The sequence below is a fragment of the Dipteris shenzhenensis genome, chromosome 32, assembly GCF_047967505.1.
Source record: "Dipteris shenzhenensis isolate YYH24624 ecotype China chromosome 32, Dip_SZ_1.0, whole genome shotgun sequence".
In the NCBI taxonomy this organism is placed as follows: Eukaryota; Viridiplantae; Streptophyta; class Polypodiopsida; order Gleicheniales; family Dipteridaceae; genus Dipteris; species Dipteris shenzhenensis.
In genome coordinates, this window is record NC_141627.1 from 32,611,476 (window position 1) to 32,628,079 (window position 16,604).

Genomic DNA, 16,604 nt, shown 5'->3' on the forward strand with positions numbered 1-16,604 from the left:
AAGTGAAAGGGTTCTGGATAATTTAGTGTGTGGGGATCTTTGCACATTAATTTTGGACATTTAAACAAACCTGTACACATTTAAATTATATAGCTGTGGAGCACCGTTGCCTGCAAATTGTGATTTCTTGTTCTTGTTCTTGTCTTCATCATCTTGCATTGCTTGCTTGATAGCTGGAAACTCGTCTGTTTAACCTTTTGGTTGTGTCTTGTCGTTCTTCTATGCTATGAAATATGTAGCAGTAGTGGTATGTCTCAAGAAATATCTCCCAAATTTCTTCTACCATGTACCTTAGTAAAAGGGAGATTTTTATTGGTATACCTGTTTCATTAAGTAGTGGTTAGTATGGCAGTGCAGAAAATCCTTTTGATTTTGTCTTCCTTTTTTACCCCCCTAAAAAAGAACCACTCATATGAAGCTTGCAGAAGATAATACAATGAACAGACGTCTTCGAGGGGCTGTAAGAAAGACCTACTATTTGCCACATGCATCTGAGGGTTCCAACTTACTGGCTAAGGTAATGCTGGAGCTGATTCTGACTGCCAATTTGGGGCATTGTGCAACCAATGGATTCCTCATTTGTGAGAGTGTAGCAGGTGAGGCCTTGCAGGGCATTGTGCGATTCTCAGAAGTACGCTCTTTTCTGTGTTCCCATGCTGAGTGCAGAGTATACACAACGCTCAGCCATGTGCTCATTAAGGTCACTACCAGGCAGATTTGGTGGCCAGTTGTCAGTAAGCTGCATCCAGGCAATGATGCTAGCGACCATTGCTTAGGTTTTCATTGGGGAACTTGTTCTCGTTTAGAGCATCTTAGGACCCATATCCTCCATGAAGCAGATGCAATTCTGGATTATATGGAATGACCATGCAGGAATAGGAGTATTCCCAAGTTCCTTATTAAATGGAAGGATTGTTTGATGATGATAACAAATGGGAAAGTGTCGAATACATCAAGGGGCGATTTCCTTTCACTCAGAACTTCCTAGTATAAGGTAGTTTTGAGCTGGGAGGATGTGATGTCCCCCTCAAGACATAATATGAGCTGGCAATAGAATGAGTTTAGGTCCTAGCAGATGACCCATTTAAAGGGGTCCTTTAGAGTTAGTAAACTCTAAAGTTAAGTTTATACTACACCCAATGTGTGGGTTCCCTAAACGTAGGGAGTTGGGATACCCTTGGGTGAGTCTATAAATATGACCCATGGGCTCATATTTGAGGATCCCAAGGGGATGGACTTTTGGGGACACTAGGGTTTAGGCCTAAGCCTAGTCAACCCTACACTTGGACAAGTGGACATCCGTGGTTTGGGACGTGAATGCTTGGGAGACGACATGGGCTTGGTGCTGGCCTAGCCTTAGGCTTGGTGAGAGATTGGACTTGTTGATCTATGGTTGGAAGATCAAATCGTCAGCTCCCCCTATGTGGTCCTTACCAACCTTGCGATGTTTATAGGTATGGAGTGCTTGGAGCAATCGATCCCGGATACACTCAGGTATAGGCCGTATTGATCAATGCATGAGAGGTGAGCTCACGAGCTTCCCCTATGTGGTGGTTGCTAATGTTGAGGTGTTTGTAGGTATAGAGTGCTTGATCTTGGTTACACCCAAGTATAGGCCTAGCTAACCCAATGCCCATGCTTGAGTGCATGGTTTCAAAAAATAAAATTTTAAATATATGTATGTATGAATATGTGTGTGTGGGTGTGTGGATGTGTGGGAATTGAAGGGTCCAATCTTGCAGCTCATTAATGTAGCCTGGCAGCATCAACATCTTCCTTCTGCTTGGAAGCATGGTATGGTAAAGCTTGTGCCCAAAAAACCTCTCTGTGAGACTATGGCTGACTGGAGATCCATCACTTTGATGTCTGTGATATATAAACTTATTGCCAAAATGTTGGTTCACCGGTCAGGGCCAAGCTAGTTAATGTCATTTATTGGCTTTACTCTGATTCCCAATGCCTTATAGGGAATCATTTGTCTGAGTCCTGGACTCTGGGACGGTCAGTCCGACAGGGATGCCCTCTCAGTGCTTTGCTCTATGCTATTGCTTCTTTATATGGATCATTTGGTTGATACTGGACAGCTTGTGGGATTACAGATTCCAGGCTCACGGCCTTTTATTGCGTAGGCTTATGCAGATGATTTTTACTTCATGCCAAAGAATTGTCCTGTGGAGCTTCGCTTATTGATGGATACCCTTTTTGATTTTGGTTTGGCAGCTGGTCTAAATATTAATTTTCAGAAATCAAAACTCTTGCCTCTCAAGCTTTGTGACTGGCATGCTCTTCTTTGGCCAGGTCAGATTGTTCCTCCTGAGCACATAGTAAGGCATTTGGGTTATCCAATTGGCTGGAAAATCAGCAATAAGCAGCAAATGTCTTGGGTATTCAACAAAATTCAGGACAAATTAGAATATTGGAAGATCTCCACTTGGCCTTTGCATGTTCGGCTTCGAATTGTCCAGTCCATTGTTTTGGCTTATGTCCTGTTTTACTTGCCTTTACTGCATTGGTCATCTCGAGATCTCTCTTCTTTTATGTCTTAGGCCATGGAGATTTTTTGAAAAACTAAGCCCCATAAAAAAGCTTTTAGGTTGCTCAAAATGAACCTGCTTTGCTCTTCAAAGATGCATGGAGGTTTGAATATTCTAAACATCAAATTTCAATGTGTTGGCAAGAAAGGTCACTATGCTCATGACTTTTTTTCAGCAAGAGCAGCCCTGGTCTATTATGTTGGCAGTTATGTGTGGACAGATGCGTATAAATGCTTATGGGCATTGGATCACTGATCCATGGGAAGTAGTACTTGGCAAGTTTCAAGGCAAAATACCTGGCTGTCCATTTTCTACTGCCTTGATTCAGGATTGGAAGCAGGTGCTCTCTCACATCAAATGGTCTCCCCATCCTTCTTCTATAGCTTCATCTCTTCGATTGGAAAGCCTTCATTGGAGTGCTGTTTTTTACTCTCCTCTTGCTGTACAACAACCAATTAGGGCTTACAATCTCATGAAGTTGGGCATTCGGTTCATTGATGATGTGGTGGATATTCAAGGGCATATTCTCTCTTTTCCTGTGGCTTGTCGACAATACAATCTTGGGATGCATCATAGACCCATATGGAAAGTTATAGCAGCTCTCTTACTCCCTTTTGTTCCGATTCCACCATTGGCAGTAAGAGACAGGGTTTAAGATTGGCATCTTCAGTCTTCAACTCCAGGCTTATCCTCTCAACCTTTGCATTTACTGACTTCCATACAGGCTTATAGATTGATTTTACCTCCTCCATGGATTGCTCATCATGCCAATTCTCTTTGGCATCTGAATAAGTCTTTATCTTGGTGGAAAGCAAACTTGAAATTAATATGGAAGCTGAAAATGCCATTTAAGCAGAGACTCTTTTTTTGGAGATGCATTGTTGGTATTTTTCGAGTGGGAGTGAAATTCGCTCAAAGAAGGATTGCCTCTCCTCTTTGTCCAAGATGTCATCATGCTCCTGAGAGTTTTCAGCACTTATTGTGGTTTTGTTCATATTCCAGGGACCTTCTGGACAGCTTGACTCTTAAGGGTATACCAATTTTCATGATCTCTATTGTAGTGGAAAAAGAATATTATGCAGAGATCTGATTGCTACAAGACATGTATTTAAAGACATTCAAAGCCAAGCCAAAGCATATATTCGATATTACTATCATCTCGAGGTTTTTCTGGATGTTTGGCAGATTACCAGGTCCTTTGTCCTAGTACTCTCTTTTCTTCCATTGGATCAGATCATTGGATCAGATACTGGGCGTTGTGGACCCTCTGGCTTCAGCGAAATCATGCATTTCTGGCTTCATCTCTTCAGCACCCTTATGAGTTATTCCGGGCCTCATTGCGGCAGTCCTTATATGATGCCTTGCATGAGGAGGATTTGGATGTCTCTTGCATTGAGGTTTTCTTTTACTGTTTCTGATAGATAGGGTTTGGCTCTTTTCTAGAGCCCTGCCCTGTTGTAAAATGCCCTGTTGTAAAATGATTATTTCATAATATAATGTTCATAGCTTCACGGAAAAAAAAAGTGTCTATGTGTGTGTTTCACGAAAAAAAAAGGTGTGTCTTTGTGTGTGTGGTGTGGAAGCTATGGCGTCTTTGTGCCCTTGCCTCGTTGTCTAGGGTTTCCAGCCCCGTTTCAGCCTCTGTTCAGCCTCGTTTCAGTCCTCTCGTGATCCGTACAGCCCCTATGCAGCTTCCATACACCTCCCATACAGAACTGTGCTGTTTCGTTTCGAGCTTCCATTCAGCCCCGTTGAGTCCTGTTCTACTCCGTACAGCCCTCGTGCAGTCTCCATACTCCATTGTTCAGACCCGTACAGCCCCGTACAGGCTTGTACGGTCCCGTGCAGCCTCTGTTTAGTTTCTCAGTTCAGGCCTACTTTTCTGCCCGCCGTACGTGCTACGGTTTCCGTACAAAAACGTACGCGCCTTTCCCCTCACTGTCAGTTTCTGCACTTTCGTCCATACAGTCATCTATACAATTTCGTTCATTCAGGCCATATCTTTCCCGTCTACAACGGTAGAGTATACGGACTTTCCGTACTCTGTTCAGCATCACGTGGGCAGTTCATTCTTCTTGAGTAGGCTTTCCATATGCCTTCTTTGCTGCTTCACAGTTAGGATTTCCGTACACGCCGTCAAGCAGGCCAGGCTCTCCGTACAGTGGGCTTCCATCTCTTTGTGATGGCTGTGTATGAGCTTGAACCTCCAACAAAGATAGAATGGGGGCAGCATAAGAAGCAAAAGCTGGCTGAGGCAAGATGACCCTCTTCATGATTTCCTTGAAGCCAAGTTGGTGTATGATGTGATGCATGAAGGCTTTGAGGATACATTATTTTCTTTCCAAGTCGTATGCCTGTTGCTGCAGAAGTTGGAAACTGGCTGACCAGGACATGCGGGGGTTCTTTCGTTCACAAGGTCTATTATGCAGCCCAAGGATTTTTTGAAATTATTATGACAAATGAGGAGCATAAGAAAATGCTACAGGAGCACTCTCCCCTTTTTTTTGGACAGCAAATGGTACATGTCCTTCCATGGTCACCGACCAGGGACTATCAAGCCCTTATTAGGCATCGCTGATTTTTCGCAGTATTTGGCTTCTCTTTTTGCCCAAAATTGCAGCCTCTTTGGGCAAAGTGGTCTGTCCTCCGAGACCAAATGGGAATTCAAATCGATTTTGCATATTGTGGGATACCGATAATCTCACACCTGAATCTTATTCTGTCACGCGGTAAACAATGTAGCTATGGGAAGTGCAATCGTGGGGCTTGTTGGCAGGTGCTTGTTTTGAATGTACAAAATTTGGGCATATGGCTTCGCAATGTCCTTTGCGTTTGCAGAAGATGCCACAAGATGCTATGCTCACACAGATGCAAAATAAGGATATGGCTGGCTTTTCTGTCATTAAAAACAAAGGCAATAAATAGGTCTATGTTGCACAAGATAAAGGCAAAGCGCCGCTTGTTTCTAATGGGAATGCTCCTATTTCTTTGCCTTCCTCCTCTCAATCTAAAGGCAAAGAAAATAATTTACAAGAAGTCTGGCAGACTTCGCGCAAAACTATCACAGCCAAAAGACCATTACCTCCATACACATGGAATGGTACTGCATCTAATGGCCATACTCCTGAAGAAAATTCACGTGTTGTTACTTCGGCTGTTGTGATAGCCGGTCGCACTCTTTTCCCTGAAGAGGATGTGGTGGGTTTGCTGTCCTCTCATCAGGCACTTTTGTCACCTCAGGATAGAGGTTTTGACCTTGAGGTGGAAATGCAAACTTGAGTTAGTTTTTCTTTCAATGTACATAAACTTTAAATATGTTAGCACAAATCAAATGTTTGACACTTAATGTACAGGGTTTGTGTGATGCTCGAAAATGGAAGATAATATGGGTGTATCTCAATCATTTGAAACCTGACATATGGCTTTACAAGAGCATAACCACCACATGTACACTGGACAACATGGTCATTTTGTTGGTTATGATATCTTTTATGCTGGACAGGATTCCTTTTCAGGAGTGGTCTTTTTAGTGAAGCATGGTCTTCTACTCACTGTTGCCTTCAATGATACACAAGGCAGATGGATGGTTGTGTAGTGTCTTATTCGGGGAGAAATCTTCGAATTTGCCTCAGTGTATGCACCTCAATCCTCTCACAGTAGAGGTCTGATTTGGGATGATATGCAAAGATATCCCTAGAAATAGCATGCTTTTCTTTGTGGTGATTTCAACAATGCTCCTTAGTAGGGAGATAATACATCAGGTCGTACTCATATGGTGGCCTCTGAGAGGTAGAGTTGGTCTCAATTGCTGTTGCAATTCAGTTTGTTGATCTTTGGAAGGAATCACAGCCTTTGTTACTAGGCTTTACTTCCATCATAATGCATGGTCTTTGTATCAGGCTCGATTGGATCGTTGGTACAGGATCAACTTGCAGCACTGTGACATTCTCACTACTAATTTATGGGTGGATTATGTCTTTACGCATTCTAATCATGCTCCTCTTTGGTTGTGGATCTCATTTCATGAAATACCACATGATCGACTGTCACATAGAAGACTCCTCATTGTGAATAACAGCTATCTGGAGCATGATCAATACAAGAAAATGGTTTATGATGCATGTCAGCCTCTTTCATATCAGAACCGTGCATGCCAGCCTCTTTCAGATTAGAACCATATTGATATGGATTTTCCCTGGGATGCCTTTGTTGCTCAAATGCAATCAATTATTCGGGATTATGATAAGGAATACATGAAGACATTGAGACTTACTGTTGCTCGGGACACTTGTCAATATTTGACTGAGCTCAATCATTATTGACCTTTGTCTTTTGAGAAGAAAGCACATCTTTATGTCAGGCTAGACATTGCTTGCAAAGCAATTATCTTAGAAAAATTAGTAAATGGGAGACGAACACGACATATGGTTTTTTTTACAAATGTTGCTCTTCCAAGGAATTTTTTAAAAGTCTACACTTACAAGAGACAGTCTACAAATATTTGTCGGGCCCGTATGCCTAATGGTGTTTGGACTTCTTCTCGAGCCCAACTTGTTGCAGCCTGTGTGGATCATTTTTCCAGGCAATTTGGGACTACATATCCTCCTTCACAAGAGGTTCTTGCAGCTTGGAGTCAATTATTATAGCATGTCACTCCCATTGTCTCTCTTGTTCAGGCTCTAAAATTGAAAAGTCCTTTACTGAAGGAGAGTTATCGGATGCGGTAAAATCATGTGGCAGATGGAAATCTCCAAGATGAGATGGTCTTACAGTTGAATTCTTTCTTGCATAGTGGGATATCCTCAAGTCAACTTTGCTGCGTATGATTAACTATGCATGGGAAAAGTAGTACTTGTCGGATTCATGGAAAAAGGTATTGTAAAACTTTTTTCTAAGAAGCAAATATGTGAATCCTCGGCTAATTGGAGGCCCATTACCCTTATGCCTGTCATTTACAAGATCATTACAAAATGGTGGTGGATCGTATTAAAGGGTATTTACATGATGGCCTTTATCTTGCGCAATATGGTTTAGTTCCTCGCATGCACATTATTTCAAATGCCTACGTTGGAATAGAAGATGCCAAATATACTTAGCAGGATGTTTTGTTATAGCAAGTTGACATTGTCAAAGCTTTTGACACAGTCCAATGGGATTTTATTTCGCAGACTATGCATGCATTGGGTTTTGAGCAGAAATTACATGATATTATTTATTGGCTTTATAGTGATAGCAAAGCTGCTTGTATAGTGTTTGGAGATATTTATGAAGAATGGATCCTTCACTGTTCGGCCTATCAGGGATGTACGCTTAGTGCACTTTTATATGACATAGCCACTCATCCCATGCTTTAGTACATGGATCATCTCATAGCCTCTGAGTACTTCATGGTTTGGAAATTCAAGGAAGTAGTACTTTGATAGCTCAAGCTTATGCGAATGATTCCTTTTTTATCCTTAGAATATAGAGCATGATCTTTCTTGCTTGATACAGGCTTTATCTTTATATGAGTTGGCAGCTGGTCTTCATGTAAATTTCTAAAAATCTAAGTTATCACCTTTACATTCAAAAGAGTGGCATACTCTTTTATGGTCGAGGGAAATTCTCCCACCCAATCAAATGGTTCGTCATTTTGGCTATCCTTTGGGTTGGTCAATTACTCGTCGTCGCCAACAAGTTGGATCTCAGCAAAATTGAATATTAGAAGCTAGCACCATGGCCTCTACATTCAGGTTACGCATTGTTCAATCGATTCTAGTGGCCTATATTCAGTTTTACTTACCTTTGATAATGTTCAGCAAGGCATAACTTCTTCTTTTATGTCCACTGTTCTGGAAAATTTTTGGCGTTTTAAACATGGCAAGAAAAGTTTGAGATTACTCTCACTACAGCATCTCTATTCGCTAAAAATGCATGGGGGGTTGAATATCATGAATAGTCAAGTGCATATTCTTGCCCACAAGGGGAAAATGATGTTGCAGTTCTTGTAGGGTTCTCAGCCTTCGGTTGCTATGATATGCCATTTGCTTTTACAGCTGCAAGATCAAAGGTTGTCCTTTGGTCTCTCATATGTTACTGGATTAGAAGCATGCCCTCTCTCAGTTGGAATGGCATGGTCGGGATTCATTGCAAGGAAACTCTCTCAGAACAGAGAGCATACATTGGTCAAAGGCTTTTGCCCCCTCGTTGGCAGTACAAGAGCTTCGACGCTCTTATTTCCTTAGCTTGAAGGGGATCCATTCAGTTGCAGATGTCATTCATGATAATGGGATTCCCATTGCTTTTCCTTGGGCTACTGCAAAATTTGGTCTTAGTATGCATTAGAGATTCATATGGCAAACTATTACTAGGATGCTTCAACCTTTTCAGCCCATTCCGCCTTTAGAGCTGGAGGTCTGACTCTTTCTACTACAGGGTCATCTTCTCACCCCTTGTGGTGACTGTCACATATTACTGTCTCTTTTTAATACCAGGCGCTTTTGCCTCCTCCATCGGTTTCCCACAAGGCGAATCAGCTTTTGGCGAATGAATCGCACTGCCAAGTGGTGGCGAAAGAGATTGAGACAGATTTGGAATTCCAAAATTCCACTCCAACAATAGGTCTTTCTATGGGAGTTGTTCCATCTGTGCAACTCGCTCTAGCTATTTGCCACCGCAGATGTTTTGCTCCACGGGAGTCTGTGCCTCATCTTCTTTGGCATTACTCCCATACTCGTGATTTTGTCGGATTCCTTGGGCAGCGTTTGAGAACGAGATTTTCGAATGCTACATTTGGAAAATCTTTCTGGCTTTTTGGGATTCACCCACTTAGACAAGAGTTTGACTTTATTTTTCAGTTGGGTTCGCTATTGGGTACTCTAGACTCTATGGAAGGACAGAAATCATAGTCTTTGGTGATCCAACTCTTTCACTTTTCTCCTTTTTTAAGTGCTCTTTGCAGCAATCCTTTTATGATTGTCTGCAAACTCAATACATAGACTGTGATGTATACTTGTCATATCTTGAAATATTCTCTTGATGTATTTGAGCACTTCCCTTCTTTTTGGGATAGTGGCTCTATAATATAATGCAAAAGACTTTTCATAAAAACAAATGTGTGTGTATGTGTGTGTGTGTGTGTGTGTGTGTGTGTGTGTATGTGCAAATGTATATATCTCTACACACACACACACACACACACACACACACACACATGTATCTATGTGTAGATACATACATACATATAATTATAATCATACACATACACACATACACACGTGTGTGCAGCCTAGTATAGATGCATGTATTGTGTGTGTGTATCCTTATCCTAGCAAGGATGCTTGTGGAGCTTCTCTTGGGCATGGGTGAGTCTCCATCACAAAAGATGTCCAGTTGATGCTCTTTGCGATCTCTAGATTCTCAAGGTGATGAATTACATTCAAAAGATCCTTGTCTGTTGTTGGTAGGCTAGGGCACATATATTTACAATACCTATATCAATGTTGCCCAGTGTGAGACTTATCTATACGGTTTCACCATATGTTTGGGGTCAGAGTGAAGCATATGTAGATGTGTACTTGTCCACTCATATGTATTACAGATGTGCAACGTTGTGGGAAAAGAAACGATTATGAGCTAATGTATATTGCTAAAAACATGTGCTCTTAAGGATTCTTTATATGCAGAGTGCTATCTATGAAGGTTTGCATGAAGCACTCGATTCAGTTTTTGTTGATGCAAGAGAAATACCATTTGCATTTAGTCTTGTTTTATGTACACCCTTAGGCTTATCCATACGACGCTCCCCATAATATTCTTTTAAAAACTTTAGGGTGAAAAAGGAGCCTATGGAGAGTCATATTCCATTGCATTTCTTATATGTTTTCTTGTGTTTGCGTTGGTGTTTCATTTGTTTTCTTTATATGTACATTGGTTTATCTTTGTTCTCTTGTGTTAGCATTCGTTGTTGTAGTTGCTTCTTCTTCTTCTTCTTCTTCTTTTTGGGGTCGGTTGTGTTGTGGTGGAAATTCAACCCTCTCTCTCTCTCTCTCATTTCTTATTACTTTTTTCTTTGTTTCTTTCATTTACCTTTGTTCTTTCTCTTGTTCTATAAAAGATTATAATTTGTAAGATTGGATATATTCTAGTTTTGTGAAGCTGTATGTAGCTCCTTCACTCTTACCGATTTAAAGGTATCAAATGGATGCACAATTGGAATACCAGTACTTTGGAATGCTTGCTATTGAAACATGTGCTCTTGAAGCATCATGGTATCCATTAAGTTGGATGCAAGGTCTTTTAATAGAGGATCAACTTGTGGGGTTTTGACAATCTTAGTTAGATAAGATGCTTTGAGATCCTTCAGCTTGCATGGCCAACTGACCAACATAAAACTACTCTAGAGCTAGAGATCCATTATGCTTGTGCATGCAAAATACCGAGAAGGTGGCTGAAGTTTGGTTCATACTAGGAGTCCTTTCCTTGAGACTGGAGAAGATGAAATTCTCTTGACTTTTTCGTTTTGAAGGAAAAATCTATGAGAAGGTGGCCCCCAATCTTTCCCTTGACAAACTCAAGATTGTCAAGCTCATGAGGTACCCCCAATAGGCTGATTCATAGATATCAAGATGAGAGAAGTGGGCTCGTTGTCTTCTAGCCCACCCTTGATGTTTTTAGATAGTATTTTTAACCAGTTGGAACCCCCTCTAGCTAAACCTAATGGAAAAATCGACTAGAGCCTCAGGGTTTTGTTACCCACACTTCAATGTTTTGGATAGGATTTGTGATGTGTTTGTGATGAGAGTGGGTCATAGGGATCCAATATACTAAACCCTATTTTGATGCCCTATTAGACTATGTTTACAACAATTTTACATTTCACCCTTCTAAAATTCACTTTATAAGAAGAGGGTAGATTATAAAGAAAAGAGTGCTTATGAGTGTTATTAGAGTGATGCTTACTTGATCATCATTGGAAAAATTTTAATCAAACTTCTGAAATTACAAAATCGTAGTAACTTATCATATGTTGTTTAACCGTTGTTCCCCCCCTTAGTTGTCAGCAATCTCTAAGTCTTTCTCTACGGTAATCTTTTGTGGTCAATGGCTTTTTAGTTAATCCTCAAGGTGTCTTAGCTTCAAGGGATTTTGTACACTTGATTTTGAAGAAACATGTTTGGCTATGTTTGCTTTGTTTGTTCTCAATTAAATGGAATCCATAATAAATAAATCTATTACTAAGAGCAAACCATGTATTACTTAGGCTCTTTTAGTATTAAATTGTTGAGAGTATTATATCTTTGACATTGACTCTCATCATGTAAAGGGATTGAGTTGTTTGCGGATCCCATTGGGCTTGAGCAAAAGGATCTATAGCTAGATCTCTCTTGTATCAGTAATAATGTCCCATAATTACTTTAGTCCAAGTATGTTCTCCACCTGAAACTTTGAACTGCCATAGTTGTGATAATCAAGTTTGCTCTTGTGGTCTAGAAACATTATTTCATGATCTTTTGCCAGATTATGCAAATAGGTGCAAGATGTGATCATATGAGCTTTTGAGCTTTAGAAAGTTGCATCTTGAGAAATATTATTAAAAATAGCTTGTAATATTTGAGATTTATAGCTCAAGAATGGTTAAAAAAGGTGTTAAAAAATATATTTCCGGTGTATGTAGCACTTTGATGATGGTTTAGAAAGTTTGTTTCATCAAGGAATATTCTTGAAAGAGAAGAACTTTGTATGTTTGAAGTTTTGGTGAAGATGAGGTCAAATTTACAGTTGAAACATGTAAGATATGGGATTTCAAATTGAACTTGGGTTAAGATGATTAACACTTGGTTTGGTTATGGTAATTCTAGCTATTAGACAAGAATTGTTCGTATTCGCCCCTTGGCACACCAAGATGCAAGGTAAAAATATTGGGAGGTGTGGACCTCTGACATGATAGGGCTAGCAACAAAGGGAAGCTAAGACAAGGGCTCGCCTCCAAAGTAAAATAAATGTGAGGGGGGGAGGAATTCCCTCCCTTATGTAGTAAAAGGACCTAATAGAAATACATGAGTGGGAGTTTCTCCAACACCCAAAAGCCATAAGTCTAGCTAAGAGTTATCTTTTTGAATTAAAATCTTGAGCACAACCTCTTCAATATATGATACACAAGTACAGAATGTCATAGTAGCAAAACCTCTACAACATGTGATACCCAAGTACAAAATGTGATAGCACAAGATATTAGCAAGCAGCACTCCAATGCTATGGGTAGAGCAGGACAATGCACTATGGCTAAAATAAGAAAGCACTATGAGAAAGGGGTGAAAGTGCTATGGCTTTGATACCATGTGGAAAGAGTGGGAGGATGCATGAGACAAGAGAAGAGATGCCACACAAATCTAAGAATGAGCAATCTCTATTGCAAAATTACAAATATAGGGCTTTTTAGTAAACTCTCTATTTGTAGACACTTTTTATACTCTAGGAATGTGTAGTTTTTACTACCGCTTTATGGTTTATACATGGCCTATGCACAGATAGTGAAATTTAAATTTTGATAGATTGTCCTTTTAACTTGCTACATTTTTTATTCAAAATTATTGCCGAAGGTAAGTGGCCCAAGTGAGTCAACCTTGTCAACAAAGGCCATGTATGTGTTGATCAAATTATAGCGGCGGTTGAAGAAGTCATAAGGACCAATTTAACCCCAACATCAAGCCTATATGACCCTACAAAACCTATACTAGCAAACATATACACTCCTATCCAAGTGATAAGACATACAAATCCCCTATAAATGCAAGCTTGACGGATCTATGTGTGTCGCTTCATGTCATAAGGACCATACAACCTCTCAAATCAAGCACAACCCTATAAAGATCATAGCGACCTATATGATGCTACTTAAATAAAAAAGTCTTAGATGCAACTCAATTTGAGAGTTGTACGATAGTCACAAACCTATTTTGGTTGACAAATCATAAGGACTTATGAGCATTTATAGAACAAAGAAAAGGCACATAAGGGACAACTCAATGGAACTATCGAGATTGTAGAATTATAAAGATATGTAAGAACCATAATAAAGCTTAGAAGACATTAATGAAGTTGGCTAATCTTAGAGCCTAACAAAACTATTAAACCATTATATTCTTTAAATAAGAAAATAAGGCCATGAGAATGAAATAGTAGGATGAAAGTACCATTGCATAAGCATATGCACAATTATGAACAAATCAATAAATGAGTTTGAAACAATAGGATGAAAGTGCCATTGCATAATCATATGCACAGTTATTACGAACAAATCAATACTTGAGTTTAAAACATTGAGAAGCCAACATCATCCCACAACTTGTCCAATATATAGAAACCATCTAGGATAAAAGCCTCATAATTGAAGCCTCTAGGATAAAAGCCTCATAATTGAAGCCTATCACTAGATTGCTTACTTGGAGGAAACTTTCAATTGCAAAAGATTGAGGTCATTTGGTCTCTTGAACATTCATGGTGATGGTGAAGATAGTGCAACAATCACATGAGCAAGTGATGCTACAATCATCAACAAGCAACAATGTGATACTAGCAAGAGCTAGGATACAATTTGATAGTGCTAACTTTTAATCTACAATTTCAATCACATACTTCACCACATTTCTTTTGCCTAGACAGGAATCTAGGAATGAATAACTAGTATGCTTTTCATTTTGGACGCCTTCAAACAACAATGAGTCATAGTGAATTGGAACTACAATGCGTAGGCTTAGTTATCTTACAAAATTTTTGTGCTTGTTGGCTTGCCTACTAGTGGATCTACTTAATTTCCTAGGGAGGAACAATCAAGGATGAGGGGACATGCCTTTTGGTTCATTTGGACAAGTAAAAATGATGCTAGATTGTGGTTTGCATGGTGGGAAGAGTTGATGCAACTTATCAAGGCTACCTAGTTTAGGTTACAAAAGGTACAACAATATGACCACATCATCAATCAAAGGATTTTGGAAGTTACCTTGAGCGCTTCTTTTGTCCTTAAAGATTAGCAATTAAAGCTTAAGGGAGGTAGCTATCACTAGATCATATGCCTTTAATAGTTGTCTCTTTGAATTTGTTGGACAATATTTGGTTCCATATTGGTCTAGTATTGTTTTGTGCTCTTAGAAGAACCTTATTTTGTGAAGGTTAGATACCATCTTATATCTTTTACAAACTATAATACAAATCGTCTTCTTTTGCACCTTGGCCCCGCACACGCACCCCCCACTCCCCAACCCCATCCTGCCCCCTTCCTTGAAAAAAGTTTTGCTTCTTATTTTAAAATGAACCTCTTAACCTTAGCTAATCAGGGGCCCACGGACGTTTTCACACAAAAGGTTTACATTTCTTAAGAAAGTCTCTTAAACATTAAATAATAGTGTCCTCGTCATTACCTCTTTGAACAAGACAAGGTGTGGGAGACCAAGGGATCGATTCTTAAAACCACCTGTCATTTCCTCTTTGAACAACACAAGGTACGTTAGGTTGGAGACCAAGGGATGGATTCTTAAAACCAACCACGCAAAAAACCAACTCTTAACCAATATAGTGGCATTAGAGGCAATAGTGGGCAGGGAATAGGTCAGACATCAAAGTGAAGCAAGGGGATGATGTCTAAGCAAAGAATAGCAACAAATGGAATAGAACGTTGAGAGCACAAAAAAGAAAAGGCCTTCTACCTTTTCTTTTAGTTTAGGTCTCTATGAAGCCAATGACATTAGCTTTATTGTTGCTTTGTGCATTGTTGCAAGGCTTTTAACACAGTATCCAGGGCCCGTCTCATCAATCTTCTTCTTTGCTAAATGGTTTTACAAAGGGAGCATTCTTGGTATGGTCCATACCCTCAAATCTCTACTTTTAAAGAGAGAGAGAGAGAGAGACAGAGAAGTTGACTTGTCTCTTTACTAACACCCAACCAAAGAGGAGTTTTTATTGCGTTACAAAAGCAAAGAGAAAAAATTTGTTATACTCGCAAATGCTTATTTAAAGAGAGAAAGAAGGGAGTTACGAGATGAAAATTTGCGATACTTTACAAAGAAAAGAGAGAAAAAGTGTTTTAGACGCAAATGGTGATTTCAAGAGAGGAAGAGGGGAGTTACGAGATGAAAATGTATGGTCCATACCCTCAACTCTCTAGTTTGAGACACACACACACACACACACACACACACAGGGGGGGAGAGAGAGAGAGAGAGAGAGAGAGAGAGAGTTACTTATCTCTTCATAACACTCAACCAAGGAGGGTTTTTACCATACTCTCAAATGCCGATTTAAAGAGAGAAAGAAAGATGAAATTTGCAAATACTTTACAAAAGAAAAGAGAAAAAGTGTTCTAATGCTGATTTAAAGAGAGAGAGAGGAGGGAGTCACTAGAAGAAAATTTGCCAAATAAAAAAGGCATTCTAGTCACTCGGGAGCAAAATTTCCGTTGCCGGGACTTGAACCCGGGTCGCTCGGGTGAGAGCCGAGTATCCTAACCAACTAGACTACAACGGATCGATGACAACTGGATGTTGTCACAAATTATCACGATATTTGTACAGACGCGTAGCTGAAAATTCACTGTCGTTACACATGAGGAGTCGCTTGAATTTATTAACGAACGTCGTATCGTAATGTGATTCGTTGAAAGAGAGAGGAGCTCATAGAAGACTTCTGGAGTAATAAGAAATGGGCATCTTGGGCCGATCTATTTCAACTGCTTCACGTTAAAAAGGCCGGATCGGCACGCTTTTGAAACTATTTGGTCTGTTTTTCAACAGTCGCTAGCTAAACTGCATTAGACATGTAAGCTCGGGCATGCCACCTGCGTTTTATCCTTCGATCGCCCTAAGCAGTCCATACTAATTGCCTGAGCGACTGCTGCATCTAATTAAGCGACCACAGGTCCTCAAACAATTAAGAAATCTGAAATATAAAATAAGGCGGACCTGGCTCAGGTTGAACATTCTATGCTCATTTGATTGATAACTGTGCAATCAAATTTCATTGAAGCGGCTGATTACTGTTATGAATGTCTTCGTACCTCAATCCCTTGACCACTTGTACTGTTTCTGTGTAAACCGT

General features: G+C 40.0%; 1 non-coding gene across 1 annotated transcript; it reads right to left on the reverse strand.

Annotated features, from left to right (window-relative positions):
* Positions 1-15,961: 15,961 nt before the first annotated feature.
* Positions 15,962-16,034, reverse strand: TRNAE-CUC (transfer RNA glutamic acid (anticodon CUC)). The gene has a single exon. It is a non-coding gene; the product is annotated as a tRNA-Glu (tRNA).
* Positions 16,035-16,604: the final 570 nt, after the last annotated feature.